The following is a 19,986-nucleotide window of genomic DNA, read 5'->3' as shown; positions in this document are numbered from 1 at the left end:
CCCATTGTCGTGCCATTCATCCGCTGCCGTCACCTCATGTTTCAGCATGATAATGCACGGCCCCATGTCGCAAGGATCTGGACACAACTCCTGGAAGTTGAAAATGTCCCAATTCTTCCGTGGCCTGCATACTTACCAGACATGTCACCCATTGAGCATGTTTGGGATGCTCTGGATCGACGTGTAGGACAGCGTGTTCCAGTTCCTGCCAATATCCAGCAACTTCACACAGCCATTGAAGAGGAGTGGGACAACATTCCACAGCCATTGAAGAAGAGTGGGACAACATTCCACAGACCACAATCAACATCCTGATCAACTCAGATACTGACTGGTTTTCAGATCCACACCCCTACCTTTTTTTTAAGGCATCTGTGACCAACAGATGCATATCTGTATTCCCAGTCATGTGAAATCGATAGATTAGGGCCTAATGAATTAATTTAAATTGACTGATTTCTATATATGAACTCTAACTCAGTAAAATATTTGAAATTGTTACATGTTGTATTTGTATTTTAGTTCAGTATTATTAAAGTAGAAAACATAGGAATCTAATCGGTAAAGAATAATTGTGTTCTGTCTCTCTCGCTCTCTTTACAAGTCTCTGAAAAATGTGTTTTCAATTACGCACTCAAGAAAAAAAACCGTGTGTGTAGTGTGTGTGACGTCATGTGCAGACAGTGGTCCCGTTCTGTCGAGTGGCACACAGGGCTCTGTGAGGCACGAGAGAAGGAGGCACGAAAAGAAGAGAGAGAGACGGAGCCCTCGGGAACTATTCAATCAGAAATAAACAAAAACACACTTCTCTTCTCATGGACTGTAAAATTAAAAGATTACTTATGATTTGCTTGGATTGGAAGAATCAACACATGCGATTCTGACGGACGATCTGAATAACGGAATTCACTTTTTTGGGGGGGATTTTTGTAGGCACTCCGAAATAATATATTTTTGAGGTTCAAGCAACATTTTCGAAATATCGCTGAGAAGGAACAACTGTAAGTATATTTTAGATTTTAAATGTAATAGGTATGTTACGCGCAGGACTGGAGACTGTATGCGGCTGAATCAGGATAAGTTGTTGCGCCAACGCGACTGAGCAGCGGTGCCTCATAAAACCGTTAACTTTGCCATTAGTTTAATTAATTCATCTTAGTTTTTCCACTAGAAAACATAATGACAGAGCATTACATAAGATAAAACTTGGGCTTTGGAAAATGGGAATAAATTTTAGCTACAGTATGTGTTGCAACATCGATCGTTTTGGGCAGTTTTTTCCCCCTTTTTCTTCAATGACATTCCGCCTCTCTCTCTCTCTCTCTCTCTCCGATCTCTCTGTTCTCTCACTCTTTCTGTTCTCACTTTCTCTGTATCCATATAGTCTTAAATCCCATTATCCAGAATAAAACATCTATTTGATGTGTTCATCCAGGCTCTCTGCTGTCTTGTAGTTTTATACAGATTATCGGAGTCCTTTGCTTAAACATTGGCCGGCACATATCGATAGTCATCAAATATTCGTCCTGTGTTTTGGCATGACCCCCAAGGTATATTATGCCTTGGTATACTCTACTCTACCTCCCCACTGGCTACAAACTGGTTGAATAAACGTTGTTTCAATGTAATTTGTCAACATGGAATATTCATGAAAAAATACATTGGATTTGATAATTGAGGGTCAAATTTCAACCACAAGATTATGTTATCATGGTAACCAAATGTTAACATAGACAAACCTTGTATAAATTATGTTGAATTTGTACCTTATAAAGCAATGTTAGATCTTCAATGTTATATCCACTATACAAAAATGGATCTGCTTACAGCTACCCGTTGGTCTCCCATTCAGGGTTTTTAACCAAGCCAAGCCCTGATTATGTATAATAGTTGTCACCGACTATAACGGTGTGCTATGGTGAGACTGATCGTTGAGAGATCTCCTCATACAAAACTAAATAGAAGTACGTGTGCTATTGATGTTGTTCGAAAGGGTATGTTTAACAGAGCAAATGACATGTGACTCTTCTTTATTTATCATATATATTTAAAGATGCTTTTTAGGCCGTTTAGCGTTTACAAAGTCATAAACAGCTGTTGTTTAAATCTTTCCCAGAATTCAACTGTGAAATAGACAATACAATAGGCCTCTGGTTTCAAGCTCTGGTTGATTACACATGTCATGATATTTAGTGATATTGAATTGTGTTCGGTTGTCAACACAACCAGATGTCAACATTTAAAGGAGATGTATCTTCTGATTGGATAGTTCCATCTGAGCCACTGACTGAGTCAAAAAAATAAATATTAGAATCTGCTTCCTATTTCTCAACAAAGCCTTCTTCACTCATGCTCCCAAACATACCCTCGTAAAGCTGACTATCCTACCGATCCTTGACTTCGGCAATGTCATTTGTAAAATAGCCTCCAACACTCTACTCAACAAATTGGATGCAGTCTATCGCAGTGTCATATTCATCTCCAGACCCACTGGCTCCAGGTCATCTATAAGTCTTTGCTAGGTAAAGCTCCGTCTTATCTCAGCTCACTGGTCACCATAGCAACACCCAATGGTGGCACGCGCTCCAGCAGGTACAGTATATTTCACTGGTCATCCCCAAAGCCAACACCTTCTTTGGCTGCCTTTCCTTCCAGATCTCTGCTGCCAATGACTGGAACGAATTGCAAAAATCACTGTTGGAGACTTATATCTCCCTCTCTAACTTTAAACGTCAGCTGTCAGAACAGCTTAAAACCTCTCTAGGGTATGTGGGACGGTAGCGTCTCACCTCGTCAACAGCCAGTGAAACTGCAGGGTGCCAAATTCAAAGCAACAGAAATCACATAATTAAAATTCCTCAAACATACATGTATTTCACACCATTTTAAAGATACACTTGATGTAAATCCAGTCACAGTGTCCGATTTCAAAAAGGCTGTACGACGAAAGCAAACCAAACGATTATGTTAGGTGAGTAACTATTCACAGAATAACACAGCCAATTTTTCAGCCAAAGAGAGGATTCACAAAAAACAGAAATATAGATAAAATTAATCACTAACCTTTGATAATCTTCATCAGATGACACTCATAGGACTTCATGTTACACAATACATGTATGTTTTGTTCGGTAAAGTTCATATTTATATCCAAAAATCTGAGTTTACATTGGCGCGTTACGTTCAGAAGTTCCAAAACATCCTTTGATTTTGCAGAGAGCCACATCAATTCAAAGGAATAATAATAATAATCATTGCTAAAAGATACAACTGTTATGCATGGAATTTTAGATGCACTTCTCCTTAATGCAACCTGCTGTGTCAGATTTCAAAAAAGCTTTACGGAAAAAGCACACCATGCAATAATCTCAGTCGGCACTCAGAGCCCAATCAAGACACAAATATATCTGCCATATTGTGCAGTCAACAGAAATCAGAAATAACATTATAAACATTCACTTACCTTTGATGATCTTCATCAGAATGCACTCCCAGGAATCGCAGTTCCACAATAAATGTTTGTTTTGTTCGATAATGTCCATCATTTATGTCCAAATTCCTCCTTGTTCTTCTAGCGTTCAGTACACTTTCCAAACTCACGACGCGCGGGCAAGTCCAGCGAGAAGTACGGACAAAAGTTAAAAAAGTTATATTACAGTCCGTAAAAACATGACAAACAAAGTATTGAATTAATCTTCAGGATGTTTTTAACATAATTCTTCAATAATGTTCCAACCGGAGAATTCCTTTGTCTTCAGACGTGCGATGGAACAGAGCTCGCTCTCACGTGAACACGCATGGTCAGCGCATGGTCAGCTCATGATAGACCTTACTCAATCCACTCTCATTCGGTCCCACTTCACAATAGAAGCATCAGACAAGTTTCTTAAGACTGTTGACATCCAGTGGAAGCCTTAGGAAGTGCAACATTACCAATATCCCACTGTATCTTCAATAGGAGCTGAGTTGAAAATCGACAACCTCAGATTTCCCACTTCCTGGTTGGATTTTTTCTCAGGTTTTCGCCTGCCATATGAGTTATGTTATACTCACAGACATCATTCAGTTTTAGAAACTTCAGAGTGGTTTCTATCTAAATCTACTAGTAATATGCATACTCTAGCTTTTATGGCTTTGTAGCAGGCCGTTTACTCTGGGCATGCTTTTCATCCGGACGTGAAAATACTGCCCCCTACCCCAAATAAGTTAACGATCGCTGCAGCTGTACACAGCCCATCCAACCAACTACCTTTCCCATGCCCATATTTGTTTTAGTTTTTCTGCTCTTTTGTACACCAGTATTTCTACTTGCACATCCTCATCTGCACATATATCACGCCAGTGTAAATTGCTAAATTGTAATTACTTCGCTACTATTGGCCTATTTATTGCCTTACCTCCTTACTTAATTTGCATACACTGTATGCAGATTGTACTATTGTGTTATTGATTTTGCGTTTGTTTACTCCATGTGCAACTGTGTGTTGTTGTTATTGTGGCACTGCTTTGCTTTATCTTGGCCAGGTCGCAGTTGTAAAGGAGAACTTGTTCTCAGCTGGCCTACCTGGTTAAATAAAGGTGAAATAAAAAATAAAATATACCCCAGTCCTAAACCCTAGCCCCAGCCCTACACCCGAGCCACATTCCTCAGCCATATACCCCAGCCCCAGCCCTATACTCCAGCCCTATACCCCAGCACCACACCTTTATCCCAGCCCTTCACCCCAGCCCCAGCCCCAGACCTATACCTTAGCCCTATACCCCAGCCTCAGACCTTTATCCCAGCCCTTTACCCCAGCCCCAGCCCTATACCTTAGCCCTATACCCCAGCCCTGTACCCCAACCCTATACCCCAGCCCCAGCTCTATATCCCAGCCCGATACCTTAGCCCTATTCCCCAGCCCCAGCCCTATATCCCAGCCCTATTCCCCAGCCCTATACCCCAGCCCCAGCCTTATACCCCAGCCCTATACATCAGGCCCAGCCCTATACCTTAGCCCTATAACCAGCCCTGTACCCCAGCCATAGCCCTATACCCCATCCCAGCCCTATACCCCAGCCCTATACCCCAGCCCTATACCCCAGCCCTTTACCCCAGCCCTATACCTTAGCCTTAACCCCAACCCCAACCATATATCCCAGCCCTATTCCCCAGCCCTATACCCCAGCCCTATACCTTAGCCCTATACCCCAGCCCTATATCCCAGCCCTTTACCCCAGCCCTATACCTTAGCCCTATACCCCAGGCCTATACCACAGGCCTATACCCCAGCCCCAGCCCTATATCCCAGCCCTATTCCCCAGCCCTTTACCCCAGCCCCATACCCCAGCCCTTTACCCAAGCCCTAAACCCCAACCCTATACCTTAGTCCTATATCCCAGTCATATACCCCAGCCCCAGCCCTATATCCCAGCCCTATATCCCAGCCCTATACCCCAGCCCTAAACCCCAGCCCTATACCCCAGTCCTATATCCCAGCCCTATACCCCAGCCCTATACCCCAGGCCCAGGCCTATACCTTAGCCCTATAACCCAGCCCTATACCCCAGCCCTTTACCCCAGCCATATACCTTAGCCCTATACCCCAGCCCTATACCCGAGCCCTTTACCCCAGCCCTTTACCTTAGCCCTATAACCCAGCCCTATACCCCAGCCCTTTACCTTAGCCCATTAGCACAGCCCTATAAACCAGCCCTATACCACAGCCCTTTAGCACAGCCCTATACCCCAGCCCTAGCGCTAAATCCCAGCCCTTTACATCAGGCCCAGCCCTATATCTTAGCCCTATAACCAGCCCTGTACCCCAGCCCCAGCCCTAAAACGCTTTACCTTAGCCCTATACCCCAGCCCTTACCTTAGCCCTATAACCCAGCCCTATACCCCAGCCCCAGCCCTATATCCCAGCCCTATATCCCAGCCCTTTACCTGAGCCCTATACCCCAGCCCTTACCTTAGCCCTATAACCCAGCCCTATACCCCAGCCCTTTACCCCAGCCCCAGCCCTATATCCCAGCCCTATATCCCAGCCCTTTACCTGAGCCCTATACCCCAGCCCTTACCTTAGCCCTATAACCCAGCCCTATACCCCAGCCCTATACCCCAGCTCCAGCCCTATATCCCAGCCCTATTCCCCAGCCCTATATCCCAGCCCTATAACTTAGCCCTATACCCCAGCTCCAGCTCTATATCTCAGCCCTATACCTTAGCCCTATACCCTCGCCCTATACATCAGCCCTATAAACCAGCCCTATACCCCAGCCCTTTACCTTAGCCCTATACCCCAGCCCTTTACCCCAGCCATATACCTTAGCCCTATAACCCAGCCCTATACCTCAGCCCTTTACCCCAGTCATATACCTTAGCCATATAATCCAGCCCTATACCTTAGCCCTATACACCAACCCTATAGTCTGCCATATACCTATCCGCAGCCCCCGCCCTTCACCCCAGCCCTAAACCCTATCCCTATCCCCAGCCCCAGCCCTGTACCCAATAACCCTATCCCCAGCCCTATACCCCAGCCTCCGAGCCAGCCCTATACCCCAGCCTCAGCCCTGTACCCTAGCCCCAGCCCTAAACCCTATCCCTATCCCCAGCCCCAGCCCTGTACCCAATAACCCTATCCCCAGCCCTATACCCCAGCCTCAGAGCCAGCCCTATACCCCAGCCTCAGAGCCAGCCATATACCCCAGCCTCAGCCCTGTACCCTAGCCCCAGCCCTATACCCCAGCTCCAGCCCTATACCCCAGCCCCAGGCCTATACCCCAGCCTCAGATCTACACCCCCATCTCAGCCCTATATCCCAGCCTCAGCCCTTCCTGCTCACACCCAGGACTGGCTTTATGTTCTATTAGACTTTTTTTCCACGTGTAAAACCCATCACACTGTAGGAGTGGTGTCTTAAATACCCCCCATAGCCAGCCAGCCCATACATACAGACCTGGGAACAGTTATATTTCAATCTATGGCAGACCCAATAACATCTCAGCCATAGCTGTAAATTGGACAGTGCAGTTAGATGAATTAAAACTTCTTCGGGATTTGTGTCCCTTCCACAGGACGGTTGAGCTAACGTAGGCTAATTATCATGAGGTTGTAAGTAACTAGAAAATTTCCCAGGACATAGATATATCTGATATTGGCAGAAAAAGCTTAAATTCTTGTTAATCTAACTGCACTGTCCAATTTACAGTAGCTATTACAGTGAAATAATACCATGCTATTGTTTGAGGAGAGTGCACAATTTTGAACATGAAAAGTTATTAATAAACGAATGAGTCACATACAACATAGCTGAATCCAATATGTATAGGAAGTGTAAATGACTTTAACCATTAATTATTGACGATTATTGATTCATATTAAAAGTCTCAACAAAGCAGATATTCTTAACCACAAGTTTCTTTTTTAGTGTAAATTTCTAATGAATCTTGTGATGCTAATGACTCTGTTGTTGTCCAGGGTAACCAGGACTTCCTGTGTCAGTGCCAGGGATGATGATACACAGATCAGCATAATTAAATAGGCCTACTTTATTATCTTCAGAGAATGTGCTTTTTTTTCTAGTTCCATTTGAGTCAATGTAGACAAAGTGTGGGATCTCCGTGGGGGGGGGGGGGGTGGAATGACGATCAAGGATCAGCAATAAGCTTTTGCAGTAGATAGATGTGCCGGGATCAATGATTCTTTACTCTGCAACATGTTCATTGTATAGCTGAAAATCGAAATGGTGAATACCAGTGGAGGCTGCTGGGGGATAGAATGGATCGTATTAACGGCCGGAACGGAGCCAATGGAATGGCATCAAACACCTGGAAACCATGGAAACCATGCGTTTGATGTATTTGATACCATTCCACTGATTCCGCTCCAGTCGTTACCACGAGCCCGTCCTCCCCTAATTAAGGTGTCACCAACCTCCTGTGGTGAATACAAAGAAATTGTTAAAGTTCTGACCCACATACGCAGAAAAGTTAAATAAATTGGATCACATATTAATTTAATTTTAGTCACTTTAGTCATAGTATCCAGTCAGATAGTATAAAACAGAGTATGCTAATACATTTTTTGGGGGGTGAATCAGTGTGAAGAATTAAAGAAAAGAGAAGTGTTGTATTATGTGGGTGCTCAGATGTTCTCTAGCCTGAAACCCAGAGACCTATTTTGTGCTAACATTCCACTCCTTGTACCAAACAATTTGGCATGACAAGAAGTGACAGACTGACGCTTACTACCCAGGCTAGCTCTTCTCATTCGATATGCTGTTTTGTCTTCTGACAGCAGCACATGTTGGGTTCGAGTTAGATGGATGGGAGCTGCTGACCAGATGCACTCTGGGTACAACAAAGCCTCACCCAGAGATGATCCTTATTATCTTAAGACGCCCTCAGAGCCTCAGAGCTCTCGGTGCCGACACCAGAAGACCAGGGCCTGGGCCCTGCAATGTGTTAAAGAGATCTATAGAGGAGAGAAAGGGGGGTGGGGGAGAGAGGGAGAGAGAAAGACTGAGAGAGGGAGAATAGAGAGCGAGAAGTCTCCCTTGTTAAAAAGTCTTCTCACCACAATGCGACATCCTGTATAAATAAAGGTTAAATAAAAAAAAACGGAGAGATTGCGAGAGAGAGAGAGAGAGAATCTTCCCACTGAGAGAGCCTGGCCGTCCCCCATGTGTGTCTGTTATTGATCTGCCAGAGGTTCTGAGCCTGCATTCCTCCCTCCTCTCCCCCAGAGCTCTGAGTAGTAAGGTTCAAGGCAGCTGTGGAGAGAGAAAGAGTGAAACAAGGAGAGAGGGAAGGGGGAGAGAAGAGGGGGAGAGTAAAAGAGGAACCAGAATGCCACATGGAAGCAGTTTTCATCCCTTCAGCACTATTAACATAACTAGCTAACTATAACTAGCTAACTATAACTAGCTAACTATAACTAGCTAACTATAACTAGCTAACTATAACTAGCTAACTATAACTAGCTAACTATAGGAAGGAGAGGGAGGAATTAGGGTAACAAACGCTCACTGTTCTCTTCTCAGACTTTAATGATGGGAACCAACCGGTCTTATCTGCACAAAGGACCAGAACTTGTGAGGTATAATCACTGCCGGTGCTAACTGTTTACGTTTGTTGTATTTTTGTGGAGGTCCACTACACATTACGGATTTTCTGGAAACCTGATTTGCCGTGGCTAAAGGTAAAAATTTCTGTGCAAGAACAATTTTTTCCATAGCAGCTGCACACTCTGCTGCTCATATTTGGTATTCCTGGGGTCCACACCACACATGAAACATGACATAATACAGAACATTAATAGACAATGAACAGTATTGTAAAGTGGCTGTTCCACTGGATGTCATAAGGTGAATGCACCAATTTGTAAGTCGCTCTGGATAAGAGCGTCTGCTAAATGACTTAAATGTAAATGTAAACAGCTCAAGGACAGAACTATACATGAAAAAGGGCACACGTCACCTACATATCAATACATCCACACAAACTATCAAGCATTTTGCTACACTACAAACATTTCACTACACTCGCACATAACATCTGCTAACCATGTGTATGTGACCAATAACATTTGATTTGATTTGAAATAGAGGAGAGGCATTGTGTACCGTGAGGTGTTGCTGTTCAGCAATATGAGATGGAACGGAGTTGTGTGCAATAATGGCTCTATATAATACTGTACGCTTTCTTGAATTTGTTCTGGATTTGGGGACTGTGAGTTGACCCCTGGTGGCATGTCTGGTGGGGTACGTGTGTGTGTCAGAGCTGGGTTTAAGTTGACTATGCTAGTTGACTATGCTAGTTGACTATGCTAGTTGACTATGCTAGTTGACTATGCTAGTTGACTATGCAAACAATTTGAGATTTAACACATTAATGTTTCTTATAAAAATAAGAAGTGACGTAATCAGTCTCTCCTCAACTCTTAGCCAAGAGAGACTGGCATGCATAGTATTTATATCAGCCCTCTGATTACAATGAAGAGCAGAACGTGCCGCTCTGTTCTGGGCCAGCTGCAGCTTAACTAGATCTTTCTTGCAGCACTCAACCACACGACTGAACAATAATCAAGATTAGACAAAACTAGAGCAGAACTTGCTTTGTGGAGTGTGGGGTCAAAAAAGCAGGGCATCTCTTTATTACAGACAAACCTCTCCCCATCTTTACAATCATTGAATCTGTATGTTTTGACCATGACAGTTTACAATCTAAGGTTGCGCCAAGTAATTTAGTCTCCTCAACTTGTTCAACAGCCACACCATTCATTACCAGATTCAGCTGAGGTCTAGAACTTAGGGAATGATTTGTACCAAATAAAATGCTGTTAGTTTTAGAGATGTTCAGGACCAGTTTATTACTGGCCACCCATTCCAAAACAGACTGCAACTCTTTGTTAAGGGTTTCAGTGACTTCATTAGCTATGGTTGCTGATGCGTATTTGGTTGAATCATCAGCATACATGGACACACATGGTTTGTTTAATTCCAGTGGCAGGTCATTGGTAAAAAAAAATGTAAACAGTAGAGGGCCTAGAGAGCTGCCCTGCGGTACACCACACTTTAAATGTTTGACATTAGAGACGCTTCCATTAAAGAAAACCCTTTGAGATATATTAGATAGATAGCTCTGAATCCACGATATGGCAGAGGTTGAAAAGCTATACGTTTTTTCAACAACAGGTTATGGTCAATAATATAAAAGGCTGCACTGAAATCTAACAGTACAGATCTCACAATCTTCTAATTATCAATTTATTTCAACCAATCATCAGTCATTTGTGTCAGGGCAGCACATGTTCAATGCCCTTCTCTATAAGCATGCTGAAAGTCTGTTTGTTTTAATTTGTTAAATAAAGGTTTAATTTGTTTACAGAGAAATAGCATTCTATTTGATCAAACACAATTTTTTCAACAGTTACCTAAGAGCTGGCAGCAAGCTGATAGGTCTGCTGTTAGAACCAGTAAAGACCACTTTACCACTCTTGGGTATCAGAATGACTTTGGCTTCCCTCCAGGCCTGAGGATAAAGACTTTCCTCTAGGCTCAGATTAAAGATATAATAAAATCTATATATATTTCACCTTTATTTAACCAGGTAGGCTAGTTGAGAACACGTTCTCATTTACAACCGCAACCTGGCCAAGATAAAGCACAGCAGATTGACACAAATAACAACACAGAGTTACACATGGGATAAACAAACATACAGTCAATAATACAATAGAACAAAAGAAAACAAAAAGTCTATATACAGTGAGTGCAAATTAGGTAAGTTAAGGCAATAAATAGGCCATGGTGGCGAAGTAATTACAATATAGCAATTAAACACTGGAATGGTAGATGTGCAGAAGATGAATGTGCAAGTAGAGATACTGGGATGCAAATGAGCAAGATAAATAAATAAATACAGTATGGGGATGAGGTTGGTCGATAGATGGGCTGTTTACAGACAGACAGGAGTGGCTATAGAGTCAGCTACCAACCTCAGTAGCTTTCCATCTAAGTTGTCAATTCCAGGAGGTTTGTCATTATTGATCGACAACAATAACTTTTCCAACTCTCCCACACTAACTTTACAAAATTCCAACTTGCAATAATTTTCTTTCAATATTTGTTTTTTTATGCATGAATATGAAGGCTCACTATTCGTTGTTGGCATTTCCTACCTACATTTGCCCACTTTTCCAATTAAGTAATTATTAAAATAATTGGCAACATTAAATAGTTTTGTGATGAATAAGCCATCTGATTCGATGAAAGATAGAGTTGAATTTGTCTTTCTGCCCATAATTATATTGAATGAATTCCGAAGTTTTTTTTCTCCATTTTTCTTAATATCATTTGTCTTGGCTTGATAATACAGTTTCTTTGTCTGGTGTGCCGAAACACTTCATAGTGGGGAATAAAAAAGCGATTGAAAAATATAATTCACCACATGAGTATGACAACAAATTACTCCAAAGAGAAGCCATGTGATACAAATATATTATGTATCTCCACACGGTTTAACCTTTACCGCTCCAGCGTTCCGCCAGCGGAACTCCTCCCACATTCCACTGAAAAGGCAGAGCGCGAAATTCAAAATATATTTTTTTGAAATATTTAACTTTCACACATTAACAGTTCCAATACAGCAAATGAAAGGTACACATCTTGTGAATCCAGCCAACATGTCCGTTTTTTAAAATGTTTTACAGCGAAAATAGGATGTATATTTATGTTAGCTCACCACCAAATACAAAGAAGGACAGACATTTTTCACAGCACAGGTAGCATGCACAAAGCCAACCTAACTAACCAAGAACCAACAAAACTAACCAAGAAACAACTTCATCAGATGACAGTCTTATAACATGTTATACAATAAATCTATGTTTTGTTCGAAAAATGTGCATATTTGAGGTATAAATCAGTTTTATATTGCAGCTACCATCACAGCTACCGTCAAAAATAGCACCGAAGCAGCCAGAGTAATTATAGAGACCAACGTGGTATACCTAAATACTCATCATAAAACATTTCTGAAAAATGCATCGTGTACAGCAAATGAAAGTCAAGCATCTTGTGAATCCAGCCAATATTTTAGATTTTTTTAAGTGTTTTACAGCGAAAACACAATATAGCATTATATTAGCTTACTACAATAGCCAAACACACAACCGCATTCATTCATCGAGGCAAGTAGCGATAGCAATAGGCACGCTAGCGTTAGCGAATAAACCAGCAAAATATATTAATTTTCACTAACCTTCATAAACCTTCCTCAGATGACAGTCCTATAACATCAGGTTATACATACACTTATGTTTTGTTCAATAATTTGCATATTTAGAGCTGAAATCAGTGGTTATCCATTATGCTAACGTAGCTTCTTTTTCCCAGAATGTACGGATATTTCTATTAGACTCTCACCTATTTCGACCAAATAGCTATTCATAAACATTACAAAAAAATACACGTTGTATAGGAAATGATAGATACACTAGTTCTTAATGCAATCGCAGTGTTAGAATTCTAAAAATATCTTCATTACGACATAAGGCTTATGTTATAGCGAGAGAGTGGCCAAAACCTGGGCGCAAAACTACTAGTACACCGTTCGACAGATATATGAAATAGCATCACAAAATGGGTCCTACTTTTGGTGATCTTCCATCAGAATGTTGGACAAGGGGTCCTTTGTCAAGAACAATCGTTGTTTGGATTTAGAACGTCCATTTTCCCTCTTGAATTAGCAAGCGCACTAGCCAAGTGGTGCGAAGCTCTCCTTTCTGAACAAAGGCACACAACGCAACACGCCTAACATCCCGAATAAATTTAAAAAATCGAATAAAACTATATTGAAAAAACATACTTTACTTTATATTGTCACATGTATCAAATAAAATCAAAACCGGAGATAGTAGTCGCCTACAATGACAGCTATTCAGAAGGCAAATCCAGGTCCAACTTTGCGCCTTCCTGAAAACAAAAAATGGGTGACTCATCGTGCCAATAGGATTAATTCCACCTCAGACCAAGATAAACACTTAATTTCTTCTCTCACATCCTCTTGACATCTAGGAGAAGGTGTATGACGTGCATGTATACTCACACGTATCATGCCCATTTATAGGCAGGCCCTTGAACGGAGCATCATTTTCAGACTTTCCACTTTCTGGTCAGAAAGTCTGCTGCCAAATGAGTTCTGTTTTACTCACAGACAAAATTCAAACGGTTTTAGAAACTAGAGAGTGTTTTCTATCCAATAGTAATAATAATATGCATATTGTACTAGCAAGAATTGAGTACGAGGCCGTTTAAATTGGGCACGTTTTTCCCCCAAAGTGAAAACAGCGCCCTCTGTCCTCATCAGGTTAAAGGAATAATTTGATTTCCCCTCCTTCCTATAAGCCACATGTAGACCGTTATACAGTATAAGAACACTGTCCATATCAGATTTTGCGTTTGTGAGTTTACCCCACATGTTTATGAACGCCTTTGCCTAACGTCCTTTGTGGTGGGCTAACTCATGAATTTATGTGATGTACTTAGATGAATGGACACCTGGGTCAAATTATGTGTTGCCTTTCAAGCTCGCTCCCATAACCTATCATTCTCTATCTCTTTGTGACTCATTTGTATACAAGTAGACCAGCGTCCCTGATTGGCTGATGGGAGTAAACCCTGATTAGAACCACCTGCTGCTCATCTGTAGCTCTTTACAAAGGCCGTTTTTAAGTAATTAAAATGGTATCTTGTAACACTGAAGAAGGCTGTAAAAGCCAAAACGTCTGTGTACGCAATCCCTGATGCAATAAACACTTTTAAAAAACATAGAAGAATGAACCCATTACACATCTTTATCTGTCTGAATTTGCAGGTTTTACGCACAAGCCTACATTCTGAGTGCCATGGTTATCTTTTGATTAGTAACCTATGGTGCAGTGGTGAAACCTATGGTGTAACGGTGTCAAAATCAAAATAAAATAAAATGTATTTATATAGGCCTTCGTACATCAGCTGATATCTCAAAGTGCTGTACAGAAACCCAGCCTAAAACCCCAAACAGCAAGCAATGCAGGTGTAGAAGCACAGTGGCTAGGACAAACTCCCTAGAAAAGCCAAAACCTAGGAAGAAACCTAGAGAGGAACCAGGCTATGAGGGGTGGCCAGTCCTCTTCTGGCTGTGCCGGGTGGAGATTATAACAGAACATGGTCAAGATGTTCAAATGTTCATAGATGACCAGCATGGTCAAATAATAATAATCACAGTAGTTGTCGAGGGTGCAGCAAGTCAGCACCTCAGGAGTAAATGTCAGTTGGCTTTTCAACGCCGATCATTCAGAGTATCTCTACCGCTCCTGCGGTCTCTAGAGTGTTGAAAACAGCAGGTCTGGGACAGGTAGCACGTCCGGAGAACAGGTCAGGGTTCCATAGCCGCAGGCAGAACAGTTGAAACTGGAGCAGCAGCACGGCCAGGTGGACTGGGGATAGCAAGGAGTCATCATGCCAGGTAACGGTGTAACCTATTGTATGGTGCAGTGGTGAAACATATGGTGTAATTATAAAAAAATATATATATATTACCTTTATTTAACCAGGTAGGCTAGTTGAGAACAAGTTCTCATTTACAACTGCGACCTGGCCAAGATAGAGCAGCAAGGAGTCATCAAGTGTGACAGAGTTACACATGGGATAAACAAACGTACAGTCAATAACACAATAGGTTGTTACACCATAGGATGTTACAAATATAGTAAGATTAGGGAGGTAAGAAAATAAATAGGCCAAAGTGGCGAAATAATTACAAATGAGCAAATAAACACTGGAGTGATTGATGTGCAGAAGGTGAATGTGCATGTGGAGATACTGGGGTGCAAAGGAGAATTTTTTTTAAACAAGATGGAACAACCTGTGGTGTAACAACCTGTGGTGTAACAACCTGTGGGGTAGCAACCTGTGGGGTAGCAACCTGTGGTGTAACAACCTGTGGTGTAACAACCTGTGGCATAACAACCTGTGGCGTAACCTGTGGTGTAACGACCTGTGGTGTAACTACCTGTGGTGTAACTACCTGTGGTGTAACAACCTGTGGTGTAACAACCTGTGGTGTAACAACCTGTGGTGTAACAACCTGTGGTGTAAGCTGTGGTGAAACAACCTGTGGTGTAACAACCTGTGGTGTACCAACCTGTGGTGTAACCTGTGATGTAACAACCTGTGGTGTAATAACCTGTGGCGTAACAACCTGTGGTGTAATAACCTGTGGTGTAACAACCTGTGGTGTAACAACCTGTGGTGTAACAACCTGTGGTGTCACAACCTGTGGTGTAACAACCTGTGGTGTCACAACCTGTGGTGTAACAACCTGTGGTGTAACAACCTGTGGTGTCACAACCTGTGGTATCACAACCTGTGGCGTCACAACCTGTGGCGTCACAACCTGTGGCGTAACAACCTGTGGCGTAACAACCTGTGGCGTAACAACCTGTGGCGTAACAACCTGTGGTGTAACAACCTGTTGAATAACAACCTGTGGTGTAACAACCTGTGGTGTAACAACCTGTGGTGTAACCTGTTGAATAACAACCTGTGGTGTAACAACCTGTGGTGTAACAACCTGTGGTGTAACCTGTTGAATAACAACCTGTGGTGTAACAACCTGTGGTGTAACAACCTGTGGTGTAACAACCTGTGGTGTAACAACCTGTGATGTAACAACCTATGGTGTAACAACCTGTGATGTAACAACCTATGGTGTAACCTGTGGTTTAACAACCTGTGGTGTAACAACCTGTGGCGTAACCTGTGGTTTAACAACCTGTGGTGTAACAACCTGTGGCGTAACAACCTGTGGTGTAACAACCTGTGGCGTAACAACCTGTGGTGTAAGCTGTGGCGTAACAACCTGTGGTGTAACAACCTGTGGTGTAACAACCTGTGGTGTAACAACCTGTGGTGTAACAACCTGTGGCGTAACCTGTGGTTTAACAACCTGTGGTGTAACAACCTGTGGCGTAACAACCTGTGGTGTAACAACCTGTGGCGTAACAACCTGTGGTGTAAGCTGTGGCGTAACAACCTGTGGTGTAACAACCTGTGGTGTAACAACCTGTGGTGTAACAACCTGTGGTGTAACAACCTGTGGCGTAACCTGTGGTTTAACAACCTGTGGTGTAACAACCTCTGGCGTAACAACCTGTGGTGTAACAACCTGTGGCGTAACAACCTGTGGTGTAACAACCTGTGGTGTAACAACCTGTGGTGTAACAACTCGCAGATCGTTTTTTGCCCCAATGCAAAGCTCAAGCGGGGAGTTGCATGCAGCTACCTAGAAAGCATATCAAACATACAACAAAACACAGCGACGCAATGTTCATTTTTAATCATCAATCCAAACATTGGCTAAGTAGGAGACGCACAGCCAGTCAAAGAAGCAACTATTAATATCAGCCTACACCATCACACAATAAGCAGATGGTTTATGTGCCAATGCAATGTGTAGGGAATGTCCTGCTTGTGCCATTTATAATATCCATTATAACAGCTGCGACCTTCATAATGCAATATGAATGTTCGTTCAAATTACTGCGGGGTTATTATTTTGGCCGTTCAGAAATATCAGGCAGAGACATGTGCTACAGCAGCAGTTCCCAGCAAGGGGGTACTAGAACTTGGCCTATCCTCATGGGTACTAGAACACCTGGGGGTACTTGGCCTATCGTCATGGGTACTAGAACACCTGGGGGTACTTGGTCTATCGTCATGGGTACTAGAACACCTGGGGGTACATGGCCTATCCTCATGGGGTACTAGAACACCTGGGGGTACATGGCCTATCCTCATGGGTACTAGAACACCTGGGGGTACTTGGCCTATCGTCATGGGTACTAGAACACCTGGGGGTACTTGGTCTATCGTCATGGGTACTAGAACACCTGGGGGTACATGGCCTATCCTCATGGGGTACTAGAACACCTGGGGGTACTTGGCCTATCCTGATGGGTACTAGAACACCTGGGGGTACTTGGCCTATCCTGATGGGTACTAGAACACCTGGGGGTACATGGCCTATAATCATGGGTACTAGAACACCTGGGGGTATTTGGCTTATCCTCCTGGGTACTAGAACACCTGGGGGTAGTTATTAGAGGGTGTTACCAACAGGATGTAGTTTATAGTTAATAGAGGGTGTTACCAACAGGATGTAGTTAATAGAGGGTGTTACCAACAGGATGTAGTTAATAGTTAATAGAGGGTGTTACCAACAGGATGTAGTTAATAGAGGGTGTTACCAACAGGATGTAGTTAATAGAGGGTGTTACCAACAGGATGTAGTTAATAGTTAATAGAGGGTGTTACCAACAGGATGTAGTTAATAGAGGGTGTTACCAACAGGATGTAGTTAATAGAGGGTGTTACCAACAGGATGTAGCTAATAGAGGGTGTTACCAACAGGATGTAGTTAATGAGGGTGTTACCAACAGGATGTAGTTAATAGTTAATAGAGGGTGTTACCAACAGGATGTAGTTAATAGTTAATAGAGGGTGTTACCAACAGGATTTAGTTAATAGTTAATAGAGGGTGTTACCAACAGGATGTAGTTAATAGTTAATAGAGGGTGTTACCAACAGGATGTAGTTAATAGTTAATAGAGGGTGTTACCAACAGGATGTAGTTAATAGTTAATAGAGGGTGTTACCAACAGGATGTAGTTAATAGTTAATAGAGGGTGTTACCAACAGGATGTAGTTAATAGAGGGTGTTACCAACAGGATGTAGTTAATGAAGGTGTTACCAACAGGATGTAGTTAATAGTTAATAGAGGGTGTTACCAACAGGATGTAGTTAATAGTTAATAGAGGGTGTTACCAACAGGATGTAGTTAATAGAGGGTGTTACCAACAGGATGTAGTTAATAGAGGGTGTTACCAACAGGATGTAGTTAATAGAGGGTGTTACCAACAGGATGTAGTTAATAGAGGGTGTTACCAACAGGATGTAGTTAATAGTTAATAGAGGGTGTTACCAACAGGATGTAGTTAATAGAGGGTGTTACCAACAGGATGTAGTTTATAGTTAATAGAGGGTGTTACCAACAGGATGTAGTTAATGAGGGTGTTACCAACAGGATGTAGTTAATAGAGGGTGTTACCAACAGGATGTAGTTAATAGAGGGTGTTACCAACAGGATGTAGTTAATAGAGGGTGTTACCAACAGGATGTAGTTAATAGAGGGTGTTACCAACAGGATGTAGTTAATAGAGGGTGTTACCAACAGGATGTAGTTTATAGTTAATAGAGGGTGTTACCAACAGGATGTAGTTAATGAGGGTGTTACCAACAGGATGTAGTTAATAGAGGGTGTTACCAACAGGATGTAGTTAATAGAGGGTGTTACCAACAGGATGTAGTTAATAGAGGGTGTTACCAACAGGATGTAGTTAATAGAGGGTGTTACCAACAGGATGTAGTTAATAGAGGGTGTTACCAACAGGATGTAGTTAATAGAGGGTGTTACCAACAGGATGTAGTTAATAGAGGGTGTTACCAACAGGATGTAGTTAATAGAGGGTGTTACCAACAGGATGTAGTTAATAGAGGGTGTTACCAACAGGATGTAGTTAATAGAGGGTGTTACCAACAGGATGTAGTTAATAGTTAATAGAGGGTGTTACCAACAGGATGTAGTTAATAGAGGGTGTTACCAACAGGATGTAGTTAATAGAGGGTGTTACCAACAGGATGTAGTTAATAGAGGGTGTTACCAACAGGATGTAGTTAATAGAGGGTGTTACCAACAGGATTTAGTTAATAGAGGGTGTTACCAACAGGATGTGGCTAATAGAGGGTGTTACCAACAGGATGTAGTTAATAGAGGGTGTTACCAACAGGATGTAGTTAATGAGGGTGTTACCAACAGGATGTAGTTAATAGAGGGTGTTACCAACAGGATGTAGTTAATAGTTAATAGAGGGTGTTACCAACAGGATGTAGTTAATGAGGGTGTTACCAACAGGATGTAGTTAATAGTTAATAGAGGGTGTTACCAACAGGATGTAGTTAATAGTTAATAGAGGGTGTTACCAACAGGATGTAGTTAATAGAGGGTGTTACCAACAGGATGTAGTTAATAGTTAATAGAGGGTGTTACCAACAGGATGTAGTTAATGAGGGTGTTACCAACAGGATGTAGTTAATAGTTAATAGAGGGTGTTACCAACAGGATGTAGTTAATAGAGGGTGTTACCAACAGGATGTAGTTAATAGAGGGTGTTACCAACAGGATGTAGTTAATGGTTAATAGAGGGTGTTACCAACAGGATATAGTTAATGAGGGTGTTACCAACAGGATGTAGTTAATAGAGGGTGTTACCAACAGGATGTAGTTAATAGAGGGTGTTACCAACAGGATGTAGTTAATGAGGGTGTTACCAACAGGATGTACTTAATGAGGGTGTTACCAACAGGATGTAGTTAATAGAGGGTGTTACCAACAGGATG

The 19,986-nt window shown here is 42.2% G+C and overlaps 1 protein-coding gene across 1 annotated transcript in view; it reads left to right on the top strand.

Annotated features, from left to right (window-relative positions):
- The first annotated feature begins 694 nt into the window (after positions 1-694).
- LOC129869598 (lysophosphatidic acid receptor 1) overlaps positions 695-19,986 on the top strand; it is a 100,345-nt gene continuing 81,053 nt past the window's right edge. Inside the window, exon 1 of the mRNA XM_055944142.1 lies at positions 695-1,001. The gene's annotated coding sequence lies outside the window, so the exon portion shown is untranslated. The remainder of the gene's footprint in view (positions 1,002-19,986) is intronic.

This window comes from Salvelinus fontinalis, chromosome 2, assembly GCF_029448725.1.
Source record: "Salvelinus fontinalis isolate EN_2023a chromosome 2, ASM2944872v1, whole genome shotgun sequence".
NCBI classification, from domain to species: Eukaryota; Metazoa; Chordata; class Actinopteri; order Salmoniformes; family Salmonidae; genus Salvelinus; species Salvelinus fontinalis.
This window is presented reverse-complemented; position numbering and strand designations above follow the sequence as displayed.